The 19,980-nt window shown below is 35.3% G+C and overlaps 1 long non-coding RNA gene across 2 annotated transcripts; it reads left to right on the top strand.

The window, feature by feature from the left end:
* The first annotated feature begins 15,759 nt into the window (after positions 1-15,759).
* Positions 15,760-18,828, top strand: LOC132279859 (uncharacterized). Of its 2 annotated transcripts, none has more exons than XR_009471411.1 (2): positions 15,760-16,469; positions 17,791-18,828. It is a non-coding gene; the product is annotated as an uncharacterized LOC132279859 (long non-coding RNA). The 2 variants fall into 2 exon arrangements; XR_009471410.1 differs by having other exon boundaries at positions 15,760-16,478.
* The last annotated feature ends 1,152 nt before the right edge of the window (positions 18,829-19,980 follow it).

Here is a 19,980-nt window from a genome sequence, read left to right as displayed (position 1 = left end):
CTTTTGGAGGAGGACCACTACAACTATCCTTTTGATCCTGGTATTAATTGGTACGAGTTCCTTTGCTAACTGTTTCGTTCCACATTTTCTCCAATTCCTTTTTGCATCGGTTTCTTTGTTGGTCATTTTTTTACTCTCGTTCCCTCTGTCTCAGATGTTTGCTAGTGGGGATGACGATCAGCCAGTAAGCTCTTCTAAAGTCGGTACTCTAGACCCGCTATTTTTTTTGTAAGTGTTCTATTACCTTGGCGTGTTTGCTTTTCTCCTTTTGTAGTAACTCTAGTCCGTCTGTTTCAGCCATCGATATGCCTTATCATCGAAATTGTTCATCACTAGAATCCATGGTAGTGCTAGACGGCGCCAATTATTGTCTGTGGATGTGCGCTTAGGGAAATAATGGTTAGGCGGTGCATCGAACTATCAACTATGTTTTGGTTGCTAGTCCGGGTTGAAGTTGCTTCTCTGTTGTGAAAACTTCAACGATTCGGGATTTGTTGTCGAAATCGCTTCTACCTACTTCTCGGTTGCCGGCGATTCTGGGTCCTTCTCGAAACCCACGTCAACTCTTTGTCTCACAGAATGAACCTCAAAAGTAAAAAATCATGATGGTTCCGTTACATTAGCGTGGTGGGCACGTAAAATTGGGTGTCTATATTGGAGAAGTGGGCCCTATGGGGTGTCTTATCTTGCATATACCAAACCATTTAGAAGGTGCACATGCAGTAGTATTACTGGTGCATATGGACTTTGTAGATATGGGCTTTGTTTTTAGTCCGAACCACTTTCTTGTTACTATTGTGGGCAGTCCAATTGATAATACCATTACCATATCGGCCCACCATAGTGGATTGAAGATGTGTTTTAGCAGCTGTATGGGTCAATCTTTCGTGGATCTTCACCTTTGTTGTTGGTTTTATTTTGGTAATGAAGGTAATCTTCAAGTCCTATTGCTGGAAATTTCTCCATCTCCGTCGTCTATGTCACCTGTGACTGTTTATGTAGTCCACTAGATGGTATTATGCATCAAATTTAAGTGGCTTAGCTTCTGGTCTTCATCTGCCAGTGGGAAGTGGTCCTTGGGTTTTGCCATGTGTTTTTTTTTTTTTTTGCTCTTTGTTCAGACTGTTTGTAAAAATGAATCTGTGTAATCTGCAATCTTCTTGTGTTTGCTAGGAAAAAATATATATTTAAGCAACAAACGTGCGACACTTGTACGACCCTAATACATATCTCTCAACATTTGTGTAACCCTAATACGTATCTCTAAATAAACATGCAACACTTGTGTGGCACTAATACATATCGATCACAACAACACATTCACAATTGATAAGTAATAATAGTGTTATTTGTGCGACACTAATACGTCTAACAATAATATCTTCACAACTGATAAATTATATTAATCGGCGTTCATACTAATACACTCCTATTTAGAGAATTATTGCAAAAGAATAGCACTCACAATCTATCCTCATCCTCACTACCTAGGTAGGCATCTCCTTCGAAATTAACAACTAGGATGTATTATAAATAATGGCACTCCTTCTAAATCTCCTAGATATTTATCAACCCTTCAAAACTCTTACCTCTTAAATATTTATTGCCTCTCACTCCTTCTACCTATCGGAGAAAAAAAATTTATTTACTTTTCATAATCTTTATTAATCTACTAACTATTACAAAATATTATAGAATCCTTTATGGACGACTAGAATGTGATATAATGGCACACTGCCAGTGTGTCTTAAAATTCTTGTTGTTTAGCCACTTGTCTGCTCTCATATGGTCTTTTTTACTTCTACTTAGTTTGATAATAAGGAAGGAAGGGCGGGCAACAAAAGAAAAAAGTTGAGTTTCATTGTTTGAAAAGAGGAAAGAGCTGACAATTTTTAATGAATGAAAGGATGAATAAATGAGCCATCTTTATTGCTTCACTAAATTTTATTCCTTAAAATTAAAGAGAGGAGGAAAGGGAAAATTAATCATTCCACAAACCCTCCAATATATATATATATATATATATATATATATATATATATATATATATGAGACTCATCTCTCTCTCTTCCCCCTCTCTGCTAGGGTTTTAGAGCGCCATTTTTCCTTTTTCCAATCAGAGAGTGTGGTTTCGACGGTGATTCTCACTCATCAACATCAAGTTTCAGCGATATAGAGATACCGTATTTTCAGAGGGAGGAGGAGGTAACGTGAGGAAGTAGAACTGAGTCTTAACATGCTCCTCACTAAGTCGAGGTCCTCTGTTCATCAGAGTTTAGAGATTTCTCCAAGAAGGTGTGGTTTATCTGATATGGCTTCCATCTATTCTCCAGTCCGCAGATCTTGTAGGTTGTATGGCCGGAGGGGCGCATGTGAGCTGAGGCTTGTAAAATTGGGGTTTTTGCGCCTTAGAAGAATCGATAACCAATTTATGCCGATCTTTCCTTTTGATCCAGGTATTGCTCTACTCTCCTTTGTTTCCTGTTTAATTCTCGTGTCTGTTCTGTGTTTTTTTTGCTTTTAGTTGTCGGTGCTTGCCTTCCTCCTTCTCTCTCTATCAGAGGGGTTCTTCTCTCTGGGTTCCCATGGTGGGCCGATCTAATGATAGTTATGTATCTAAACTAGTAGCCATGGCCTATGGACCGTGGTTGGGTGTTAAAGGGAATCTTGACTGGCCGACAAAGTCTTTATCGAATTGGGATTTCGCGTCTCAAACCTATCATCGAGCCAGGCATCTTTTAGAATTATATCAGCAATTGTTGGGTAATTGTGAGAAGATGGTAGTAATATTGAGGGCTTCAACAGTTGGCCTTTTTTTGACGCATACCAGCAGCTGTTTCCTTCTGATTCGGGGATTGTAAGCCTTGACTATGATCGGTGGATGGATGATTTTGATGTTGATGTAGGCGATGCCGATGAAGGAGGCTTGCCGGCACAATTTCAGTACTCTCCAATTCGGATTCAAGCATTCCAATGACGTCCTCGAGCTTTGTGCTTCTCTGTTTCGTGTCATGTTACCGCGTCAAAGTCAAAGTTTTAGTCAGTCTTCCGTGGTGTTGCCATCACGCAACCAAAGGGTTGTAAGCTTCTGGAACCGGCTGTTCTAGTTGTATGGGTGGTGCTGCAACATGGGCTTGATTATAAAAGAGTCCCAGGTGTAAGCCCAACTTTGCTGCATAGTAATCAAAATGAGCTGGACCTGCTTAATGTCGATGGGTTAATCCAAAGGAAAGCCCAGCTTATTCTGGGCTGTCGAATTAAAGATAATTATATTTCTGGTTTGCCATGGGCTTTAGTACCCAGCTATTCGGCTAAGCCCAAAAGGAGAATAATGCCTTCAAGTGGTGCAGCAACATGGAGGTTGTCATTATGCTGTGTTACCGTAGTTCAGTTCTATGGGTGACTGCGATGTTCTGTGTCTATTGAAAGTTTTCCTGATTGTCTCTTTGAGATAGATGAACTTTGTACTCATGCTGGGTTGTAATGTTTTATTTGCCAGGTTATAAATATATTTTGCATGATTTGGATTTTAATATTTAATTATTTATTTTAGATAATAAGTATACAAAGGTTAAAAATTATAAAGCTCATTCCTTTATTTTTATAATTTTTAATTTTTAAATTTTTTTTTTTATTTTCACGTCAAACTTCTTATCTTCAATTTCATCTACTTTTCTATATTTCGCGCCAGAGAAAACTGTTAACCAGGTGATTTCTCATTTACAACTTAAATTATATGACACATAAATATGAGAAACTCATTTGGGCGATTTGAGTTTATAATTAACTTTTCTTGTTAATGTTATTTTAATTTAAACTATAATAAACTCAAAATTAGCTAAACAACCTCCATAAGTAAGGTTTGAGTCCCAATCCGGTTTGAACCAAATTTGAACATTTAAATTCAGTCTTGATCCAACAAAGCTCAAACTTGAACCAACTCAACAACGGAGCTATACCCATTAAAATTATTTATTGCACGTGATTCATTATTTGAAATATATATCTTTTACATGGTATTAGTTTAATGATTTGTACCATCTCATGAGATATTTCAATTAATTTTATATTGAGAGACACACCCTATTCACATATCAACTTTGTGCGAACTCACACCATGTACTTTGAAAAATATAGGAGATACCACTAGATATAAGGCCTTTGGTATACATAAACATATATTTGAAATGTAATTTTTAATGCCATATTGTATTATAAATTATAGGGTAAAGTGAAAAAATGGTTGGCCTATACATAAAATATGCTTTGATATTTTTTGGGCTGTCTGAGATCCGACGAGGCTTGTGGACCAAAATGGTTGGTGTATTGAAGAACTTTAAGCTTAACCCACGTTTTGAACCGATCTAAAATTATTCTTATCGAAACACTAGCCCAGCCCAACTTCTCAATTAACAGGCCTTGTCACATACTTATATTATCCCAACATGAGCTTCAAAACCATCATTATGACGACAATACTAAATGTTTTAATACACAAGCTTGGTTTGTTACGTACATCACATGAAAAGACATGACACATGGCATATATCTATATATCTATATGTATACATACACTCACATGTAACACAAAATTTAATAGTATGCATTCACATCCATTTTACTTTAATCCAAAGTGTATAATTGAATGTTGTACTTTTTTCCATTTATTACAAGATTTTTACTTCATATCTTGAAGGTTGAAATTTTAAATCTTCTAAAGACATGAGATGCATATAATATAAAAAGACTGTGTATGCTCAGTGATGAATTATAAACTGTTTTAAAATACTAACACGATCATTGTTAACCCAAAATTATTTATAAAAATTATTTTTATAATCACTAAAATGTTAGTAACACTTTCATTATATCATTCCATGAGAGTTCTTACATTTTGATACCCTAACAAAATTTTCACATCCTCAAACTTCAAAAGACGAATTGGTGGTCAATCAATTTGCATATATAATGCTTAATTAATACTATTAAGTTTGCATCTCGATTGTCACTTCCATTTTGAACATATACATACATACATACATACATATATATATATATACACACACACACACATATCATATATGAAGACATTCAAATTTCTTCAAGAAGATGGTAAGATAATCATCTATGGGCTATGCTTCATGTGACAGAATGTGGACCACTGAATGAGATGGTTTTACTGTAAAGCCCACACCATAGTTGTTAACTCACGACTCAATATTTAATTATTGATGGTTTCAGGCCCACAAAACAACATAGGTACGTGATGATGGGAATTGATATGAATGAATATATATAGTTGATGTTCATTTTCCTCGCGCAGATCCAACCTCACATTGTTTGTATCTATCCATCACCACCAACCCTAAACGGAAACGGACAACATACCTTTCTTTATCACATCCGTCCCGTTGTTGGTACAATTTGATTCCCAGTAAAAAGTGGTACGTTCTGTTATTCAAATATATGTGTTTTGATAAAGTGTTTGTAATCTTACATTCACAATGTCATCATTGCAAGTAATAATAATAATAATATATTTTTTTTTAAAAATAAACTCTTATTGCCAATTGTATATCTATTTAAAGCAACTATAATGGTGTGTCAAATGATTAAAATGGGCTCTTCAATGCGCTTTCAAATGAATTGACAAAATATAGCTTTGTCAAATTTTTTGTCAAATATGACCACTGCTATTTGCTTTCTCTCTTCTCTCTTCTCTCTCACATCCCTCGTGTATATATGCGGAGAGTTTGGATTTTCCTCTCTATCTTTCATTTTTCCATCTTTCCCATCTTGGATTTTCCTCTCTTTCTTTCTCATCTCAGATTTTCCTCTGTATCTGTCCTTTCTCTATCTTTCCCATCTCTTCCTTCTCTTTTCTCTCTCGCATCCCTAGGGTTTGGATTCTTAAAAATCTGAAATTGGGAGTTTGGATTTTTAGGTTGATATATATATATATTAGTTATGCTCTGTTGGAATTTCCCATTTTACTCTCTAAAAAACCTCACCAACGTACCTCCAATTTCAGAAAGCTTTGGTGCCTCGCTATTTTGACATCATCGACGTCGTTGCCCGGAGCTCGTCACTCAATTGGATTTGATGATTATTTAATTTTTTTTTTTTAATAAGGTAAAAAAGCTAAATAAAATACAAACACTCATTGAAAAAAAAAAATAAAATAAAAATAAAATAAAAAAATAAAAAAAAAGGAGCAAAAGTAGTTGGGAATGATAGTGAAAAATAATAGTTCTTATGTCAAAAAATAGTATTTTAGATAAAATATACTATTGAAGCATAATTGCTAAAAATGGTATTTTAATATTATAACTCGTTTTAAAATATAAATTTAACATGTAAAAATGGTATTTTGTATTGAAAATGGTCGTATGATTCAATTGTCAAAAACAACATTGTGCTGTTTAATTACTTAACTCAGTGCTTAATTATGAACAATTTTAATGATTTTTTTATTAATTATATATTAAATAACGCAATTTGGACACTATTGCTTTAAAATTTACACGTGTAATGTAGGAGTGTACGTGCGTCATTGAGTCCCTGAGCAGCTAGCTATCATATCATAATAATGCATGTAATCATAACACTAACAAACCCATCGCAGAAGGTTTTGTTTGTCCTTTTCTGTACTGCCCTATCGCGTGCACACGCACGGCCATAAGATGCCAATTTGCTTCCTATTTTACCCATTCTTCCAATCAAGTTCATGTATCTATTGGACCGCCCGGTTCAGCCGTTGAGACTGCCAAACCGGTCTAGCTCTTCTTCCTTTGTCACTAACGGCTTTGGTATGGTGTATCCATTTTCTGTTTTACAGTACACTAATCCATCTCTTCGCATGTGCAATCACTCCATGACCTCAAATAAGTTCATGAGGATTATGCATAGTTTATATTATTCAATCTTTTAATTTTAATTTTATTTATTGAAAAAAAAAAAATTTGTAAAGTTGAATCATAGTTGAATGGTTGAGAATGGTATATATGGGTCTTTGGGTAATAACATTTACTTTGTGCTTTTTGTTTTTGTTTTTATTAGTATATTGTAACGAAACAAAAGCACATAACATGTTTAGTAATATTTTGTTATCATTTGAATTGAAACGTTTCCGAAAAAGAGACCAAAATCATAAGCATAAAAATGATACTATTATTTTTGGTTGCTTCTGCACCGTAACAAAAGCACTATTCAAATATATATATATATATATATAATGACATTTTTAACAAGTCATTTAATTTTTCAAACTTATAACATTTTTTATCAAACGTGTTTTTTCTTCCAAAAATATTGCAACAAATTTACATTATCAAAAAAGTTTCAAAATAGCATTAAACACGCTATTTTTTTTAAAAAAACACTGTTTGTGCTTTGAATCAAAACAAAAATACAAAGTAAAAGTAATTGCCAAACGGCCTATGTTTCCTATATACCATATTTCTTTTCGGATGCTGCAGTTTGCAATTTGTTAATTGCCTGCATGTTTTAGGCTGCCTTACCAGTTACCACCTCTGTTCTTTTGTAGTTCCTCTATGAGCTTTGTTTGTAAACAATTCTCTAACAAATTTATTCACCCTACTGGGAAAAATAATTTGGCACAAAGTATTATTTAATAAAGATAATTATACTTTCTTAGATTGGCCTAAATAAAAGGGACTTTAACCCGAGTGTGTTAAATAACTATTATACCCATTATACTTTTACTATTTTTATTGTACTTTTATGGACAAAATAACATTTTCAAGCTTTTTAAGGGCATTCTAGGGTTTAAACTAAATTTTGAACATGAGATCAACTTATAAGAATGTTAGAGTTACTCAAATATAAACTAGAAGGAAGGTTAGTGCTATATTTGAAACTAAAAGTAATTAAAATTCTTATTATTTAGGCAATTGCAATGGAAGAAAGTGTAATTATTTTTATTTTATAAACGGATGATTATAACCAATAATATTTGAACATACACATAATTGTAAAAAGACAATACTTAGGTACTCATTAGTAAGGATGTACACCGTCCTCAATGTTGATGTGGACCAATAATAAATGGACATGACTTCTTTCATTCCCAAATCAAATATGGTATATGTACCCACCATCTTTGATTTGGTAGGTGAATATGTACCCACCATCTTTGATTTGGTAGGTGAATATTTAGTAATTAAAGAGGACATGTTCATTTGTTATTGGTCCACATCGGCGGTAAGGACAATGTACATCCTCATTGGTGAGGACTTAAAGTATTGTCCATTGTGTAAAATATCAAAATTGTTTAAAAAAGTTTATCACGAGAGTAGGGGTGACAATATTTGACACGACACGATAACATGACTCAAACATAATACGGAATAAGTAGGTTTAGGTTTGGTTTAATCATGTTCGAGTCATAATTGTGTTGACCCGTATTATTAACATGATCGTTTTTGACCCACCAACCCGCTTGTACCCCGATTAATCTGTTTAACTAAACGTATTGTATTTGTGTTAAAAATAATCCATTTAGCTAAATGTATCATATAAACGTTTCGTATTCGTGTCAAAAATGACTTAAACGTGTCTTATTGTATCATTTCGTGTCATGTGAACGCTTGACCCACTTATTAAATAGCTTCCGTGTGTCATGTCGACATATTTAACAAGATATCCATGTTTTCACACGACACAAACACGACCTTCCAACACAAATTGCCATCCCTACATGAGTATGTCGAGTCAGCCTTGGGATTAAGAAATCATGATAATAAAATTGTTGATCCAACAATTGTGGTTAAGAATTAATCCTTAGAATATCCTCAACATAAAATCAAACTAAGCAAAATAAAAGTATTCATTTCAAAATTTTGAACAAACATGATAAGTTGGAAAATAATGTCTAGGCCTACTTATCAAAGTGAAAAAATTAAGGCTATTGATGATCTAAAATGGGGCCTAAAATGATAAGTTTTAATATATAAATGAATTTATCTTTTAGATTTGGTAAACCACATTATAAACTAATCTCTAGATTTTCCTTTGGAGCCGAAAGCTAAGTTTTATCAAGTAATTAAGGCGCCTTGGTTATACTATGTACACTAGGCACTAGTTTAGATGATATGACCCCTTCTTAGGGGTACAGCTTGGGTGGGCCAACCGAACTCAATTTGAGCCAGCTCAATTGCTCAAGAGCTTGGACAACATTTTTGTAATTAAGATTGGATTTGGTTAAAAATTCTCAACTTGAACTTAGTTAGAATTAGGCTTAGATTGAGGTTTAAAAACTCAAACCAAAATTGTAATATTATTATTTATATATTTTTAATTTTAAGTATATTAAATAAATTTCAAATTATGACAATCATTTTCTTTTCAACTTTTTGTTTTTCGAATCATAATTTATTATATATTAATACTACGGAATTGGTTCCTTAAATTTTGTTTATAATTTTTTAAAAATTCACACTTGGTTTTTTATAATTTTCATGCTTAATTAGCAGTAATTTTAACCGAGATTAACTTATTTTTTAACCTCATCTTTGTAACACTAGCTCGCTCTCTCTCTTTATGTGGGGAGTACTAATGATATTACCCAAATGGCCAACAAATTGTCCGAATCCCATGTGCCTGTTTTTTCTACCTCTCTTTTTGTATCTCTCTTCTTTGTTTTTTCTTTCAATCTCTATCCAAATCTCTAGTATTCACAAAATTGATTTAATGCTCAAAACGAATCGGTTTAATCCATTATTGAAGACGTGTGTGACTAGTTTGATGATGATGTGATTGAAGATCAATGAAATCCCAATTTTTGAGAATTTAGTTGAAACCCATTTATACGTCCCCAAATCCCTTAGAAAATCGAAACTCTTCTCGGAAAACTTGATTTGTCCATCTGATTTTTGGATAATCAAAGAAGGAACAGAGTAATCAAAGAATTCCCAGATTAAATATAATATATATATATATATGCATTTGACTGTGTATGTATGTATGACTGTTGAATGGTCATTTTTAACTTTCGTAGAGACTGTGATCTGAAGGGTAATGGTTTATAACTTTGTATAGATGGTGATTTGGTTGCAAATTTAATGTTTTGATATATATATATATATATATATATATATATATATATATATATATAATATTTTTGCCCTAACTGTACCCTTTGATTTTAGACAGTGTGTTATATGCGATTCCACCCCACAGATACCATCACTAGAATGATCTCTCTCTTTCAACATGGTTACATATTTAGTGATAGAGAAATTCGTAGTGTACCAGAGAGGATAGTAGATGGGTAGAAACGAAAAACACAATAAAGGATAATCAAGGAGAGAGAATGAAACAATACTCGTGTCGTGTTATATGGAGTAGTTTCTTTAGCTTACGTGGTTGTACCACATCAGATTCAGACATCTATTCAATCGTTTGGATCGGACCGAGTATCTTGGCCTTACCGTTACGAAATATTTTTTGTTCAAAGGGTGCATAAGCATATTCAGGCAGAGTATCGTGTGCAATAAGGCCCTGTTGTGAAATTTGATCCAATTTAACTAGATTAAATACCCGGCTATAATCGGCATTGACTAACTCATTTGTCACGGGCCTAGAGATTTGGTGCAGCGGTACGGCCCGTGCGGCACCAAGGCGTTGTTTCAGCTCGCGCAAACGACCTGGTCAACCATCACGACCTGCCCTCCTAAGGATACATGCTGACTGATTTTGACCTGCCTTGGTCTCATCAGGGGAACGGCTCCAGCTCCCGACCAGTTTGTACAGGGATACCCAACTCCCTTCTTTATAGTCAAGTCCACGACTAGCGACAAGCACCTCAAACTGAACCGAGTCGACCTGCCTGAACTCTGAAGAGGTACCATTCTGTGGTCCTGCACGCCCCTTCCCTGGAACCATTCCCAGTCAATGAATGTTCTTAGCCAACCAGCATGCGTGTCTTCTATACTCATGGCGTCATTAGGAATCGGAACGTGACATTCTCCCCCACCCAAATCCTGCGACGCCCTCGTCGCAGTGCGGCGCTGACTCCGCTGCGTCCAACATTCCAAAGTCTCTCTCCTCCAAGTGGTATGCTTGCCTGCCCACCATCGCTTCCTTGTACAATCCCTGGCTGCACTAGCCCAATGATAAGGTTTCGGGCTAAAGGGACGCCCACTTCTTCGGGACGCAACCCCACGTTATGCCGCCTCCGCGACACCCCGAGCAAACAAGGGCCCTCCGGCTGACTTGATACCCGCCCTTCACAACGGTTTGCATGCCTCTTGAATTTGCAAGAACTTTGGTACACGCGGCCCTCCGGCTTCAAAGGACGCCTCTTCATGGGGAGATGGAGGCTCTCCTCCAACAGCATTGATTGCCCACCGACGCTTTAGTGCACCCACTTCATTCTCGAGATCCCCGGATAGACAAGGGGGCACACCTTTGTGCTTTTCCCCAAGTCCTACTCTGATACCATTTGTCACGGGCCTGGAGATTTGGCGCAGCAGCACGGCCCGTGCGGCACCAAGGCGTTGCTTCAGCTCGCGCAAGCGCCCTGGTCAGCCACCATAACCTGCCCTCCCAAGGATACATGCTGACTGGTTTCGGCCTGCCATGGCCTCGTCAGGGGAATGGCTCCAGCTCCAGACCAGTTTGTGCAGGGATGGCCAACTCCCTTCTTCATAGTCAAGTCCACGACTAGCGACAAACACCTCGAACTGAACCGAATCAACCTGCCTGAACTCTGAAGAGGTACCATCCTGTGGTCCTGCACGCCCCTTCCCTAGAACCATTCCCAATCAATGAATGTTCTTAGCCAACCAGCATGTGTGTCCTCTATGCTCATGGCGTCGTTAGGAATCGGAACGTGACATTCACCCCCACCCAAATCCTGCGACGCCCTCGTCGCAATGCGGCGTTGACTCCGCTGCGTCCAACATTCCAAAGTCTCTCTCCTCCAAGTGGAATGCTCGCCTGCCTACCATCGCTTCCTTATACAACCCCTGGCTGCACTCGCCCAATGATAGGGTTTCGGGCTAAAGGGACGCCCACTTCTTCGGGACGCAACCCCACGTTATGCCGCCTCAGCGACACCCCGAGCAAACAAGGGCCCTCCGACTGACTTGATACCCACCCTTCACAACGGTTTGCATGCCTCTTGAATTTGCAAGAACATTGGTGTGCGCGGCCCTCCGGCTTCAAAGGACGCCTCTTCATGGGGAGATGGAGGCTCTCCTCCAATAGCATTGATTACCTACCGACGCTTTAGTGCACCCACTTTATTCTCAAGACCCCCGGATCGACAAGGGGGCACACCTTTATGCTTTTTCCCAAGTCCTGCTCTGATACCATTTGTCACGGGCCTAGAGATTTGGCGCAGCGGCACGGCCCGTGCGGCACCAAGGCGTTGCTTTAGCTCGCGCAAGCGCCCTGGTCAGCCACCACAACCTGCCCTCCTAAGGATACATGATGACTGGTTTCGACCTGCCTTGGTCTCATCAGGGAAATGGCTCCAGCTCCCAACCAGTTTGTGTAGGGATGGCCAACTCCCTTCTTCATAGTCAAGTCCACGACTAGCGAAAAGCACCTCGAACTGAACCCAGTCGACCTGCTTGAACTCTGAAGAGGTACCATCATGTGATCCTGCACACCCCTTCCCTGAAACCATTCCCAGTCAATGAATGTTCTTAGCCAACCAGCATGCGTGTCTTCTCTGCTCATGGCATCGTTAGGAATCGGAATATGACACATTGCTTATCGTGCCGGTTAAGCTAGGATTTTTTCGTCCAACAACCCAAATTGCACCCTTATTTCTCCTCGTCAAATGGGAGAGGAGGTTCAAGTTCCAAAAAGAGTACTTATGGAATGTGTGAGTGTTTTTACCCATTTAAAATATATATATAAAATCTTGGATATAAAACAATTACCTTTCAGTGTGTGTGTGTGGCTCCAATAATCCAATTTATGGACATGAACATGAACATGTATGGATGCATCAAGCCAGTTTTGAGCAGTGTAAATGGTGGAGTCTCTGCATCCCCAAAGAAACTTTGCTAAATCATGTATATGCCATCTTGATACTATATTCTGAATAAAAAATAAACTTAAATTTTTTCATAGGCCAAATAATGGATCATGTAACTGGAATTGTTTGGTCCATGGTTTTAATAAAACGTGTTTTTTTTGCCACATGAATTAGTCCTAAGACTTCCTCGTCATGTAATTAATTATATATATACACAAAGGAACTTGCATTTATCTGTTTGATTCTTTTTTTTTTTTTTTTTTTTAAACGGTTCTAATAACAGTTAAAAACTTAAAATAGAAACCAAAAAATTGTTGTCAATAATTAGTTATTTTTATAACATAACATAGTCTCATAATCTCATTACCACACACAACAACTAAAAAAAAAACCTAATAGACTTATACTTAAACCTAAAGGAAGCAAATTTTATAAGTTTGACATATATACAAAGAAATTTATTATATTGATCTCAAAAATATATGATTCACTAGATAATAGGTACCATTATTACCATATACATACTATATATATATATATTCACGTAAAAAGTTTGAAAATGAGCTTAAAAACAACTGCACACATAGATATTCATATATACACATACATAAGTGATAGGGGCATGTCTTTCTTTAGAAACAATTCCATCTATTTACGAAACTTGTGAGTGCGGTGCTGTCAAGTCACATTCCCACAGAGAGGTGGGTCGTTGGTACTGCAAAAGGCGAAAACCGCGCCGACTCTCAGCAACATGTTATAACAATAACATACTATTGCCGATGACCCCTCGATAAAGACTCCGATTAGATTGAGGAGAGTTTACAACTAACAATTGAATTTTGTTCACCACTCCATTCATTCGTATTCAATAAGAATTCGAATATCAGATAAAAGTAGAATCTATCTCAACCCCGTTTTAAGGTGTTCATATCAACAATTGCTACATGGATCAATCTGTAATAAAAATCAATTTTCATGCTAAATGCACTTTGAGAAGTTAGGAATTTCAATATTCACAATTTACAAAGTCTATTTCAATTTCATGTATATGCCATGAAATTAACGTGACAACATCTACAAACAATTAAATGATAAAACTCTCCAACATAAATACTTGTTAATGTTAATAATTTATTCAGGTTCTCATACCATACTCGTGTTAGTGATCACAATTATTCATTCCGAAATTAGGTATTATGTACTACGTATTGTAAAAAGTAATAAATATTAAATACGAATACAACATAATATTTCAGATAAAAATGAGCCAAACACTGACACATTTCACAGCCGGCATGCAACGATCCTTCTCACATGGTGATCAGACGGTGGTTGTTTAGGTGACGTAGGAAGTGGTGGCTTTTGGCGATGTACCACCACAGTAGAATTGTCCCTCCAAAAACACACACACTTGCACACGCATCAAATTAATACAAGTGCCGCCCACTTGTGACGAGCCCAAACAAAAAATGAACTGATACCAAGCTGATTAAAAAACAGGGTGGACCTGACACTACTAGGTGTTGAGAAGTATTTTACATCAAAGCCAACGGAGGAGGCAGTGGACTCCACCACCCACTATGTATCCCTCCCACCTCCATTGATTTTTATCCCACCTTCAACACCTACTAATAAGGTCACTTAAAATCTTCATATTGTCCCATCCCTCTCTACATTTTCGTCACCCATGTGCAATGCACTCCATAAAGTTTCTGATTTAAGAAGAAGCACGGATACTAATACAAAAAAAACGTCAATTCAAAATATATATATTATTCAACACGATTAGTCAGTGTCAGTGTCTCAAAAGATCGAGGTGCGTGGTCACCATTCTTCACAGTTCTTGTGAAATACCCAAGTGTTCGGTGTCTCCAAATTTTTAGTTTTCATAAAATAAAAATAAATAATAGTAATAAAATATGAATACATATATTAAGTTATAAATACTAAGTTATAAAATGTGAATACATCGAAAGATTAGTTAATATGAAACTGATAAACTTTAGAATTTATTAAGTTATATTTGGAATATTAAATATGTGCCATTAATTTAGAATTAAAAAATTAGTTGAAATTTTGAAAATTTTGTGTAATTCTAAATTTAATGTGCGGTACTTAAAAAAAATTAAAATAACATAACTTTAAACGAGTGAAAAAGCTGAATTGGTGTTATTAATGAAAAGCTATCCAAAAGCCTGAACATTGCAACTATTGATGGCAGAAAAAATCTACAGAATTTAGGTAGCAAAAGAGCTCTATGAAGCCTTAGCTGGCAAACAACTTCCATGATTGTTCTCCCATCACACAACTTGTTTATCGGATGGGCCAACTATGGGCTTTCCTATTGGGCCTCCTTTTCTAGTAATGTCTTCTTCTAACTAGGCTTCAAATTTAGCACTGTTTTGATCTCTGGACCTATATGGCCTAGTTCCCTATTGTATTATTATTATTATTTTTATTTTTATTTTTTTTTTTTCACACACACGTGCTTTACTTATGGGGAAAAAAAAATGTAAAAAGTAAAATTTTTTTTTTGAATTTTTAATATTATAAAGACACGTGATCAAATGATATCATTACACATCAACTCTTAAGGAAAAGGTCCTCCACTAACTATATATAGCTACAAATATATATATATGTGTGTGTGTGAGAGATAAAAAGATTTTGAATAGTTATAAATACTAAATAGCAGTTATATACATATAAATACATAATAATAAATATTAGTTAATATGAGACTGATATAGAAAAACATGAGGATTGGGGGACCATAAACACCCATACCCTTAATTTCCATTATAATAATATAAAGAGAGAACGTGGTCACCTGATAGCATGTGATGGGGATGGGTTGGTTTTTAAAATTTTTATTTTTATTTTTTTCATTTACATTTTTTTCTTTTATTATTGAATTTTCTTATTTTTATTTTGTTTTATTTTATTTATTTTCCGTTATACATAGGTGTAAGTACCCCACTGCGCACTCACACGTAAAGCAGGCATTATTTGGGTAAAATGCGCCTTGTGTGAGTGAAGTGAACTCTACTCACCCCTCCCCCATCTATAAAGCAGGTAACACAGATTACACATGCTATTGTGGTCCATGAGAATCCGTATGGCCATTCATGGTTGTTCCATCTCTCTCTATCTCTCTCACACACACAAACACACACTAATGAACAACTATCTCTTCTAGTGAATGAAAGATAAGGAGTGTGATGAGATGTGAGGTGATAAAGAATTTCGCGAGTCCTGTCATGCTTTTCCACAGCTTTCTTGAACTTCAACTACTGCTTTAATCTGTTTGGATCAACCATGGAAGTTCAAGAAAGCTGTGGGAAAACATGGCAATTCAGGATTTCACCGCGCTCCCGCTCTCTCCTCCATTTCAATCCGGCATGCCACGATGAATTGATGCAGTAATGTGATAATGCTTTATCTCCATGCATGCATGGTAATTCTGGTAACTGTTTATATAATTCAAACCTATTTTGAATATATTTTTTTTAATCATAATATATATTCATTATTATTATTTTTTTTTTAGAAAAGAAGGGTTAATTGTTGAATTATGATATGGGACTCAAGCTTTAATCATTTTCATGTTAGATTCTCGTAGATTTATTGAACAACATAAATTGAAGAATAATTTCAAGAATTTATTTATTTTTATTATTTTTTTTCTAAATTATTAAAAAAACAGTATATACTGGAAGTGTGTGTGTATAATTTTCCTATATATACTTACATTTTCTGAGCATTCAGTGAAAGTGGTGAAATCTGAGTTACGTTTGCAGAGAAGATTCCCCACATTTCCCTCTTTATCAACAATAATTGATAGTTCACCATGTTTGCCTTTTGTTTTCACTTCCTTGTGATCTCCTACATTTCTGTGAAAAGGTTAAACTTTGTCACTATGTGAAAATCATTTTCAATATTTTTTTTTTTACCCCTCTCTCTCACACAACACGCACAAACACACACACACACACACACACAATTAATTCATAGCTATCTCAAAATTAAGGTTACTGCATTCTCAAAGCAGACATTTACAGCTGCAATATTTCATATTTGTTTGATATGCCTAAAGGTAACAAATTAGGTTTGTCCTTTTTCATAAATGACCTGTTAGTACCCCCATATTACAGCTGTTACAGGTCAGAATGGTGTTTAGGATTCTGCATTTGTACTTTCTTTTCAGCGACAGTATTATTTAATCAATGTCCTTGACTTATATGTGATAGTTTTTATAATATTCTCAATATAAATTTGAATGCTTAATTGTAATTGCTATTTATTCGCTAACAATTATATGATTAGTAAAAAAAAATAAATTACATGATGATAATATACACTCTAATTTGCTTAGGATATGCTGCTTAATTCCATACTTTTTTTTCTTTTTTTTTTTCTCTTCACATATTCACTTTTGATTGTTTTTCTCTGGCTCCCTTGATGATCCTTGTTCAAATTTATACGTTTCTTGACATATTTAAGACGAACTATTGAATTGTATTTACCGGGAAAAAAAAATTTTGAATTGCAATTTCTTTTTTTTTTTTGTTTAGTGCTCAGTATTACCAAAATTTTCTGTTGCAGTTTTTGGCAGATAACAATCAAATGTATATATACCCTGTTAAATTAATACTATTGCTTTTGATTCTCTTCGAAAAGTAGTAAACTCAATCGGTGAATTTTAGCATGCATTCATCTTCTTTGGTAACGTTATTAATCCTAGTCATCATAAAATTTAAACTGTCTGCAACTTTCAGTACTCTAGCCAGAAATCGAAGTTGAACATCAGGCCAAAAAAAACCATGTTTTGGAGCACCAAAGCCCATTCTACAAACGACCTAGACACCTTGTGTGGTGGGAGGCCCTAGCCTGGATCGAACGATACTATAACTATCTACCGGTCTTTATATGTCCAAGACCCTGTTGTGTTTATTCAATATGAACCAAGAACCCGTGCAAATAGTCCTGTATACCATAAAAGGAGATGTTAATACAAAGAATACAAATGCTCAAATTAAGTTTAGTGAATGCATGTTGTGATCATGGTTCGCTGCATCGGCCGGTTCGTATCGTTGGATTGGTTTATATTGATATTCGTCAAAATCCTTTATATCACGACCAATGCTGTGACTGCAAACCATGACTGTGATAGATTGTGGCTATTTGAATTATATAATTGGTTGATGTTTTGGGAGTAGCACTCATTTTTTTTAATAGCTAATGTATAAATAATTTCATTTGTTTTCAAGACCAAGCAATTTTGAGATGACAAATTGCAATAATTAAATTGTTGACTAGTATACTACTAGAAAATAAAAAATGGATCAGAGGATGGCTGCTTCATTGGATCCGAATAATTCAAACCCATCACTCTCCTTGTGGGGAAACAAGCCATTTATTCTCTGTTTTTCATGGCACATCAATGTCGGGCCAACATCGGTACTGAAATTGTTGCATTAAAAATTAACTAAAATGTATCCAAACATGAGGTGTATAACTACTTTTGTTGTTGTAATATCATTCCTAAATGTGCATGTAACCGACATTCTGATAAATCTCTAGTTCATGTATAAAATCTGTAGTCAATTTACCCAAGTGTTTGACCAAGCCTGAATTTTTTTTTTTTTTTTTTCACTTACCAGTTCATTTCTCAAGTTTTCCACACCTTAGATTTGTTTTGTGTTTTTTTAAAAAAAAAAAAATTCAATTTGTCACATTAGCCTTGCATGATTAATTAATGAGTTTGGGTTGAACAATTTAAAATTATTGTGTAAAAAAAAAAAAAAAAAACAGATTCATTCATCCTTAATTATCACACATAATAGGTAAATTCTAAATAATATTATTTAGAATTTCGAGACTTAATCGCTCACCAACTCCAACCGACTAATGTTATTCAGTTGTGCAATTCATGACTTGATCAGCATCCGCCGTGGCTAAAATAACACTGTGGGTGTATTTTTGTAGGGTACATGTAGAATAATGTGGCATTCCAACTGAAATCAGTGAGCCTCAGCTGTCACAATTCAAATTATCAACTCCACAAAGGTAGCTGCTACTGATGAGAGAAAAGTCATGCATTTATGAAAATATAAATGACTGAATCAACAATTCAGAATTTAACAATTTTGGGTATCGGAAATTAATGTTCTACACATACACACAAGAGTACACACGTGATCAGTAGAACAACTTTTCGGTTCACAAGTACCTTAATTAAGTTAATGTTTGCCTGAATATGTGAACTTAACCTCAATATACTTGAATTAAACTTCATTTATCATACTTACTGAGGGTTAAAAAAAATTACTGATCATGGAAAGGGTATTGATCGAAAGAGAACTTTGGTAATGCATATACATATATATATATATACATATATATATGCAGACATTATGGTTATGCATGCATGAGAGAGAGAGAGAGAGAGTGAGAGAGATCGAGTAGTATGGCTTGACATTGTTTTGCCTCAAACTTTCAACAGTGCAACACATGATATCATGAACAAAACGACATTAACAGTACTGCTAAGACAACAAAATCATGAACAAGATTGTTTTTTGACGCATTCAAACTTCTTTTACTTCCTCGACCACTTGATTTTCAATTCTACCAAATACCTTCAAATTAAAGCACAAAGATGTCCAATCCATGCCATTTTCAATCCTTTCTTTTTACCCAAAAGTAAAAACTATCAAACAAGTCCCAACTACTTTTTGACTTGGATGAGTGGTTGATGCTTCATAATTTATTTAATTAAATCGCATATTCTGATCCCCTATGCTTAACTTTAAACCTACACAGCTTATCTTAAGTAAAGCATATAAAAAAGAGAGTTTTCAGAGAATATAATTCACTATAAACTATAATCGATCAAGGAATCTTACAGCAAAGAGAAGATTGGTGATCGAATAGAATATGGTTTATAATTAATAATGGGCTTAAAG

This window comes from Cornus florida, unplaced genomic scaffold (assembly GCF_030987335.1).
Source record: "Cornus florida cultivar Cherokee Brave unplaced genomic scaffold, ASM3098733v1 CherokeeBrave_3.0.0_Hap2_Chr10, whole genome shotgun sequence".
Lineage (NCBI taxonomy): Eukaryota > Viridiplantae > Streptophyta > Magnoliopsida > Cornales > Cornaceae > Cornus > Cornus florida.
This window is presented reverse-complemented; position numbering and strand designations above follow the sequence as displayed.